We start from the raw sequence: 9,037 nt of genomic DNA, 5'->3' as shown, positions 1-9,037 counted from the left end.
ATTACAAAACTAGGCAAAACAATGGAAGATGAAGCTTGCATAGAAACAATAAAAATTGTAGATAGAAGATGGAGATGCAATAACACTTAAAAATTAAAAGATTTTAGAAATATATTCTATAATGGAGAACCATGATGTTAGGTTATCAAAAAGAAGAATAATGAAGCAAATCATCCATAAATCATAAGGTATCTTTCAAGTTAAGCAGTCCTTAGTAACTCACTCAAGCTAGCAACAATCCAAACTAGAAACGATGCGATAAAAGTCGAAAAGATCGAATAACCAAGGATGACCAACTTCATCATATATCATGTCATGGACCAGAAACTGAAATAGCTCGAATCTAAAATGGTTGAAACAAAAATATCTGACCACGAAATGAATCGAACTCGAAATAACTAGAACATGAAGAAAGACCAACCTGAGCTTACCTATTTGGCATTTCCATAAGGACCATAACCATTCATTTCCCATCCATGTTGTTCATTAAGTGTACATATGACACACAAAATATCATTTCTAAGGTAGCTCATAAGTGATTCTGTAATTCTTCTGGCATTCAATACATAAGAAATAAACAAAAGCTACAAGCTTGTTAGACTAGAGAATCGACTGAAACTAAAACTTCTGTATATTTCAGGCTATTTGAGGTTACATCTATGTTCTTCAGTGCGCAACGCATATGAAGATAATGTCATGAATATAGTATCAAGTATGGAGAATGTTCACACTTGGTAAGTTCGCGGATATCCATATTACTTAAGTAGACAAAGTCCAGACTCCAGATTATAACCATCTCAAGATTTCAACAGTCCCTCATCCATTCATCTTCCTCCAGTTATGCACTGTCTTCCAATTTAGACATCTCAAGAATTGTTGTCTCTTATCAGTGTTATTTAAACTCTTTTTTTTTCTTTTTTTTAACAGAATAAAAAGTTTAATATTATAGAGAAAATAATATAAGAGCCAAAATACAAGGGATTAGTGTATTCAATTCTCAACCAAAAACATGAATGGAAAAATACCAGGAATAAGGGAAAAAACATATTATTGTTTGTGCCCTCAGGGGAATAGCAACAACCTTCCTAAATCACATTGGTGACTTGATGTATGCTTCATAACCTTAAAGCAAAAGCTTCAATTATTCATAGCACTTCATTAGACATTACACTCATTAGTATTTTAAGCTCACAAATCCAACCAAATACTGCAATTAGTGCTTCTTATGGACATTGACAATGTCGAGACATTAACTATGTATCGAAAGGTTTATATGCGGAGAATTGATTACTCACTAGCAAATCCTAGGCTACTCTTTAAATTTTCTTGAAGTATTCATGTAGATACTTGTATCCACATTGAATAGAGATATGACCCCCAAAGGATCCTCCAAATACAAGGGAAAACTTTAAAAAAAATTCAAGCTGCATACCAGTTATAGACACATATCATTTATATGAAACTCATATCATACCCCAGTTGAAGTATCATAAAGAAGTAAATTAAAGAAAATTCATTCGTTTCATATAAAGTAAAATGTTATAGGCTAGAACAACAGGCATAGATTTTTGAAATTAAGCAAAGGTTCCGAAAACATACTGAGCATCTTCCTAGGCCGAGAAGCACGCATCACTGTATTTCTTGGTGGGAAAGTTGGCAACGACAACAGGCTCTAGACCATGTAAACCCCGTTCGAGATGCACCACACCATGAAAAAGGATGAATACCACTCACTTTCCATCTGCTTTATGTGTGGTTGGTTTTAATGTAATCTACTTGGTACCCACCAAAATAACTAAAACGACAAACCCTTTTTCCTATCTATTTTCATCTCTCAAGTTTAGATAATATATCAATAAAGAAGAAAACACAACTAATCTTGAAAGCAAATAGACAATTCATAATTTATACTAAAAGAACCTTATGAACTTCCTCTTCAGTACAAACAAAATTCAACCTTCCATTGCTTATAATGGAAAACAAATTTTAAAATGAAAAAAAAAGAGAGTATATTCATATTGAAACTCATTTTCATCAGTAATGGTGAACCCTACAAACCCATATTTGCTAATAAAACCAAAATTACCTAGTTCTGGATATTTTAAGGATTGAAAAAAGAAGAGTACTTACTGTACTAGGATAAGATCTTGAAGCAACAAAGAAGGATCTCCGAGTTGCAATGAGTTGAATCCAAGCACAAATCAAACGAGTACAAACAAAGACGATGAACATAATACTCATTGTGAATCTTATTATCGTCATCACCAAATTTATCCCAACTGATTTAATTTTTTTATGTATCCCAAATCTTTATCTCATAAACCCAAAAAGGAAAATCAAATTCTCGGGCTTACTACAACCAGTAGGAACAAAACTGAAGCAATTCTATGATAACCCATTTTCATTTTCCACTTTTTGAACATGAAAACGAACGCTTTACAATGATTTTTCAATGAGAAGAGTAGTGAAGCAATTGTTTCATTGTATGAAAGAGAGAGAAGGGGAGCAGAAGCAGGAGATTTGAAAGAGATTATCGGATTATGAGATCTAAATCTTAGTTTGATTTGCACTTTGGACATTTCAGTTAAACCCCATAAATGTTCAAAAAAGAAAATGAATAAACCTTGGAAGGAAGCAAGGAAGGAAAGTTTGCTGGGATTCAATCAATAAAACGAATGAGCAAGTGTACGAGGGAAAAAGAGAAAAAGGGGAAGCATATGCGTGCGTGAACTGATTATCGAGGAGGCCAGGGGAAGAAGCAGAAAAGGATGAAAATAATGGGAGGAATTAAAATATGACTTTTACAGATGACACACAATTAAAAGTGTACTCCGTATTTTTAATAATTTTTTGGATTATGACTATTAAATATGACGCACATTATTGTAAGTCATAAATCGTTCAGATTTTAAAAAACATGACATTTTTATGATAAATATTTTTTACAAGTCGTAAATTAGTGTGTGTCATCGTTCGTGTGTCATTAAAGGTATATTTTCTTGTAGTAGTGGCCAGAAAATAATCACCAAGCTCAGGGTGTTGGACAGAAATTGTAACTAGTAAATTTTGATCAGGAGCATTTGCTTTAATTCTCCAATTCCCGAGCATATCCTGCACATTTTTTTTCCAAAGATGCTTGTATGTTTAGAGTAAACACAATTATCCATAAGAAAAGGATGAAGAAAGCATTACTCAAATGTTGCCTGATAGATCCAATGTCCGAATGAATATTCGGATCATATAAACCAAGTCATCTACACCGATTAATCATCATATTCATGCTGGCGTAGAACTTATAGAGGAATTTGGCACAACTTATTTATAAATCCAATAATGAAAACAACTTAAGTCATTATGCGATGCAAGCCTTAACAAACCCTGAATTCTTAAGAGTTATATAAATACATAACACTGCAATCTCATGAAATGGATAAAACAATAACAATTCACAGGGGGCGTACCATGAAAGGGCTGACATGCAATGGTTTTGCCACTAAATCAGAACTTGGGTCAAAAGCAAATAATACTCTTTCGCCCCAGGGTGTATTAGTCACCTAAAACAGTAAATCAACAGAGATGTCAGCAAACGAAAGTAGTAGATTTTGATATAGAAAAGCATTAAAAAATGGAGACTTTCGTATCCTTAGACATGCAAAACATTAGTAAAATTTTAATGAGTTTTAATACAAAAATATACTAACTACTATTTAAGCTTGGTCCCATATGGGGCAAATTCAATAAAGAAAATACAAACCTCAGCTATGCATTTCTTCAGAAGTTTAGTGCTCCCCTCCAAATCATTGCAATAATATATGCTCAATGGATTATGTTCGTACCCCACGCTTGGAGGAATTGTTAGCAGAAAACTATTACAATAATTTCATCAAAATACTAAACCTGTTGAGATACAACTAAAAAGAACGAAGAAAAAGGAGTCGACAAAAAGGGGGTAAGAAAATTCAGGGACTTACACAGGGCCGTCAGTTTTGGCAAACCTACGAGCCTCGTCGGCGGAGAGGTGGTTAGGTGGCGTGTTGGGAGCGTGACCGAGGTCGAAAAGAGTGTAGCGGACGGAGTACCGGAAAGAATGGCGGATGGGGCGGCGACGCTCGTGCCATACGGTACCTTCGTAAAGAGAAATGGCTTCAACATGAGCGGTGGAGAGTGGAGGTGGAGGATGAGGATGAGGATGACGGTAAGGATATACAATCAAATTGAGAAAGTCAAAGGAGAAAATCAAGGGATTTGATAAGGATATACAATCAAGTTGAGAAAGTCAAAGGAGAAAATCAAGGGATTTTCACTTTTGAATATTTCCTTGTAATTATCTGTAGTATCTGGCAGTTACCCAATTTATTTTGATTCCTTTTTATTAGTAATTATTTTCCTTCTTTTGTACTCACATAATCTGTATATATACTGCTCATATCAATAAGAACTGTGAGCCATATATTTCTTCATCCTATTATCTTCTTTATGGTATCACAACCACGATTTGCTCTTTGATCTCTAGCAAGCTTCTCAGTCTTTTTTTTTCTCTTTCTTTCCAATGGCCAATGAGAATAACCAAGTCATCATCCCCAATGCCCAAGAACCCACAAAACCGCTAACCATGATCACTATCCATAACTCTATTAAACTCACACCCACTAACTATATTTCTTGGAAAACCCGAGTGGAAGCCATTCTCATAGGCTACGACTTACAAAAATTCATTGATGGATCCTACCCTGCTCCTCCACCTACCACCACCACCAATAATGTTATCTCTATTAACCCTGCATACTAAACATGGTTACGTCAAGAAAAACTATTATTTGGAGCACTTGTCGACACTCTTTCACCCTCTTTAGTTCCTCTCATCACCCAATCTAAAACCTCCTATGAAGCCTAGCAAGTCTTTTCCAACACCTATGCTCACCCATCTCGTGGCCATATCAAGCAACTCAAAGACCATCTTAAAAATATTACCAAAGGTTCTCAATCCATTACAGACTACATGCAATCCATTAAAATGTGGGCCGACGAACTTGCCACTCTCGGTAAGCCTCTTGACCATGAAGATCTAATCCAAAAACTACTTGAAGGCCTTGATGAAAATTATCAGACTATCATTGATTCTGTCAATGGCCGTGATTTCACCATCTCTTTTGATGAGCTCCATCAATAAAGAATTGTCACTCCGCAACAAGATAAGTCATTCACCTCTACCGGCATCAGCCCATCTCACCAATGTTCGCTCTACTCCATGGTCCGCTACCAATCGGATTCCTTGGCTCCCTGGTTTCACATCCATACCCACTCAAGATATCACAAGAAGTTCTCCCAGTAACACCCGAGACAATCGTTCTCCTGTTCGTCCATTCCTTGGTCGCTATCAATGGTGTAGTACTCAAGGTCATGTAGTATCCCGCTGTCCTCTGTTTCGACAACAGTTTCCACATGTGCAACCACCTCCTCGTCCTAACAACTCATCACAGTATCGACCACCGTCTCCTAGGCAAGCTCAAGCAAACGTTGCTATCACCCATCCCTCTAACACTACATGGCTACTTGACAATGGTGCCTCACATCATGTCATAACTGAAATTATGAAGGCACAAATGAAATTATGATCGGCGATGGCTCTGGACTCCCTATATCCCACACTGGTTCCACCTCTCTTACCACTCTCTCTCACTCATTTTCCCTATCTAATGTTTTATGTGTTCCCACCATGAAACGTAATCTTATTTCTATTTCTCAATTTTGCAAAACTAACAATACTTCCATTGAGTTCTTACCCTCTTTTTTCCATGTGAAGGATCTTCGCACGGGGGCAATCCTTTTACAGGGTCGGACTAAGGATGGTGTGTATGAATGGCCGCTCTCCACTACTAAGTCACCTTTAATTGCCTTTTTCCAGTGTCAAAGCCACTTTGTCCGAGTGGCATCATAGGCTATGTCATCATTCTTTGTCAATCTTCAAAAATATTATGTCTTCATTTCATTTAGATGTCTCTCGTCCTTCCAATTTCAATTTTAATTGCAATTCATGTCAATGCAATGAAAGTCATAAATTACCATTCTCTACTTTTACTCTCTCCACTTCTTCACCACTTGAAGTTACATTTACCGATATATGGACATCACCAGTCTACTCTGTTGATAACTTCAAATACTATGTTATCTTTGTCGACCATTTTACCAAATATATCTGGCTTTATCCCCTCAAACGCAAATCTGACACACATGATGTCTTTGTGCGCTTCAAGGCCCTCGTCGAAAAATTCTTTAACCGTCCAATAATAACTCTCTATTCTGATAATGGGGGAATATCAACCACTCTCTTCATTCTTAACTATCAATGGAGTCTCACATCTCACTTCTCCACCTCACACTCCTGAGCACAATGGGTACTCTGAACGTCTTCATCTGTACATTATTGAAACGGGTCTTTCTCTCCTTACCCATGTATCCATGCCTCTATCATATTGGCCTTTTTCCTTTTCTACTGTCATCTACCTCATCAATCGCCTTCCTACACCAACTTTAAACTACCTTTCACCATATCTCATTCTCTTTAGCACATCTCCCAACTACTCTAAACTTTTAAGTTTTAGATGTCTCTGCTATCCTTGGCTTCGCCCATACACTTCCCACAAACTCGAGTCTCGCTCTTCTCCATGCATCTTTGTCGGGTATTCCCCCACTCAAAGTGTCTATCTCTGTCTTGACACATCTACTGCTCGTCTATACACTTCCCGACATGTCCGCTTTGTTGAGCCCATTTTTCCTTTTGCCACTTCTCAAACTTCTCTTTCTCGTGTCACTCCATCCACCGTTTCTGAGTGGTGCTCTATGACTTTACCAGTTATGACAACACCATCCTTAAATGCCTGCTCTGCTCCCCCAACAGAATCTACCTGCTCCTACCGCCCCAAGCCAACCCCAATACTCAGCTCAAAACAATGACACCCGCGTCACACCTACATCAGAGCCCGCCAATCATTCTAGTGAAATCGAGCGTGACCTTGCTAGTGACCCACCACCCTCATCTCCTCCCAATGACCCTAATCCACCTCTCGACCCCTCAGCCTCACCTCGTGTTATAGTCACTCGCTCCAAACACAACATCCATAAACCAATTCAAAAACTTAACTTTACTTCCCAACTCCAACCATCTACCCTTGAACCCACCACTGTTACCCAAGCCCTCGAGGACCCTAAGTGACGACAAGCTATGTCTGAAGAGTTTGATGCTTTAATTCATAATGGGACATAGGAACTAGTTCCATTTCATCCCACTCAAAATTTGATTGGTTGAAAGTGGATCTTTCGTACTAAATATCTACCTAATGGCTCTATTGATAGGTACAAAACTCGATTTGTTGCTAAAGGCTTCCACCAACGCCCTGAAGTTGATCGTGATCATCCTTATCATGTCTGCAAACTACGCAAGGCTATTTATGGCCTCAAGCAAGCTCCCCGTGCTTGGTACCATGAGTTGCACCAATTTCTTCTCCAATCATGCTTCAACAATTCAGTTTCCGACACCTCCTTATTCATCTTCAACGATCGTTGCACCACCCTTTATCTTCTAGTCTATATCGATGATATCATTATCACTGGGCACAATATTGATGCTACACAGGCCTTCATTCAACAACTCTCTCAACACTTCTCTCTTAAGGACCTTGGCCCCTGACATACTTCCTTGGAGTGGAAGTCACCTCCTACAACAATGGTCTTTTCCTCAGTCAACGCAAATACATTGTTGATCTTCTTAATAGAACTCACATGATTGAAGCTAAGCCTTCTCCTACACCACTAGCAACTAGCCTGACTCCCACTTTACAGTCTGGGACTCTACTATCTGATCCGATCGAGTATCGAACAATTGTTGGTAGCCTTCAATATCTATCACTCACTCGTCCTGAAGTTGCCTATACAGTGAACAAACTCTCTCAGTTCATGCATCAACCAACCAGTGACCACTGGAATGCGGTCAAGCATCTACTACGGTATCTCTGTGGCACTTTAGAGCCTGGCATCACACTACGTCACACCTCCTCACTAGCACTTCATGCCTTTTCAGACGCTGATTGGGCAGGTAACAAGACGATTTCACCTCCACTAGTGCATGCATAGTCTATCTCGGTCACAATCCTATTTCATGGAGCTCTAAGAAACAGCGTACAATGGCTCGCTCTTCCATTGAGGCGGAGTACCGATCAGTTGTCTCTACAGCTGATGAAATTCGATGGATTTGCTCTCTCCTTACAGAACTAGGAGTCACTCTTCCCCAACAACTAGTTATTTGTTGTGATAATGTTGGTGGCACAAATCTCTGTTCCAATCCGGTCTTCCACTCGCGCATGAAACATGTCGCTCTTGACTATCACTTTATCCGAGAATAAGTTCAAAATGGTTTGCTTCGAGTGTCACACATCTCTGCAGCTGATCAACTTGTTGACGCTCTTACCAAACCTCTTGCTCATCCTCAGTTTTACTCTCTTAAGGTCAAGATTGGACTTGCTTCACGACCGTCCATCTTGTTGGGGCATGATAAGGATATACAATCAAATTAAGAAAGTCAAAGGAGAAAATCAAGGGATTTGATAAGGATCTAAAATCAAGTTGAGAAAGTCAAAGGAAAAAATCAAGGGATTTTCACTTTTGAATATTTCATTGTAATTATCTATAGTATCTGGTAGTTACTCAATTTATTTTGATTCATTTTTATTAGTAATTATTTTCCTTCTTTTGTACTCACATAATCTGTATATATACTGCTCATATCAATAAGAACTGTGAGCCATATATTTCTTCATCCTATTATCTGCTTTAGACGGTGGGGCGTGAGTAGGAAGCGGAGGGAAGGAGCAGAGAGAGAGCGAGGGAAGTGAAAAATATGGATAGGATTGAGCATAAGAGATACAAGATTTCCATTTCCCCGTGCAGCAAATTGTTACATGTGACTCGTGAGTTGACATGTTGCTGTTTATTTAAATTAAAAGGCCTAATAAATAAATAAGTGTTTAAATTATGTTTTAAA

At 38.2% G+C, this 9,037-nt stretch overlaps 1 long non-coding RNA gene across 1 annotated transcript; it reads right to left on the bottom strand.

The window, feature by feature from the left end:
• Positions 1 to 3,788: 3,788 nt before the first annotated feature.
• On the bottom strand, positions 3,789 to 4,177 carry LOC120216866. Its single transcript, XR_005525096.1, has 2 exons — positions 3,972 to 4,177; positions 3,789 to 3,866 (listed from the first exon to the last, which is right to left on the bottom strand). It is a non-coding gene; the product is annotated as an uncharacterized LOC120216866 (long non-coding RNA).
• Positions 4,178 to 9,037: the final 4,860 nt, after the last annotated feature.

The sequence above is a fragment of the Hibiscus syriacus genome, unplaced genomic scaffold (assembly GCF_006381635.1).
Source record: "Hibiscus syriacus cultivar Baekdansim isolate YM2019G1 unplaced genomic scaffold, ASM638163v2 tig00110174_pilon, whole genome shotgun sequence".
Lineage (NCBI taxonomy): Eukaryota > Viridiplantae > Streptophyta > Magnoliopsida > Malvales > Malvaceae > Hibiscus > Hibiscus syriacus.
This window is presented reverse-complemented; position numbering and strand designations above follow the sequence as displayed.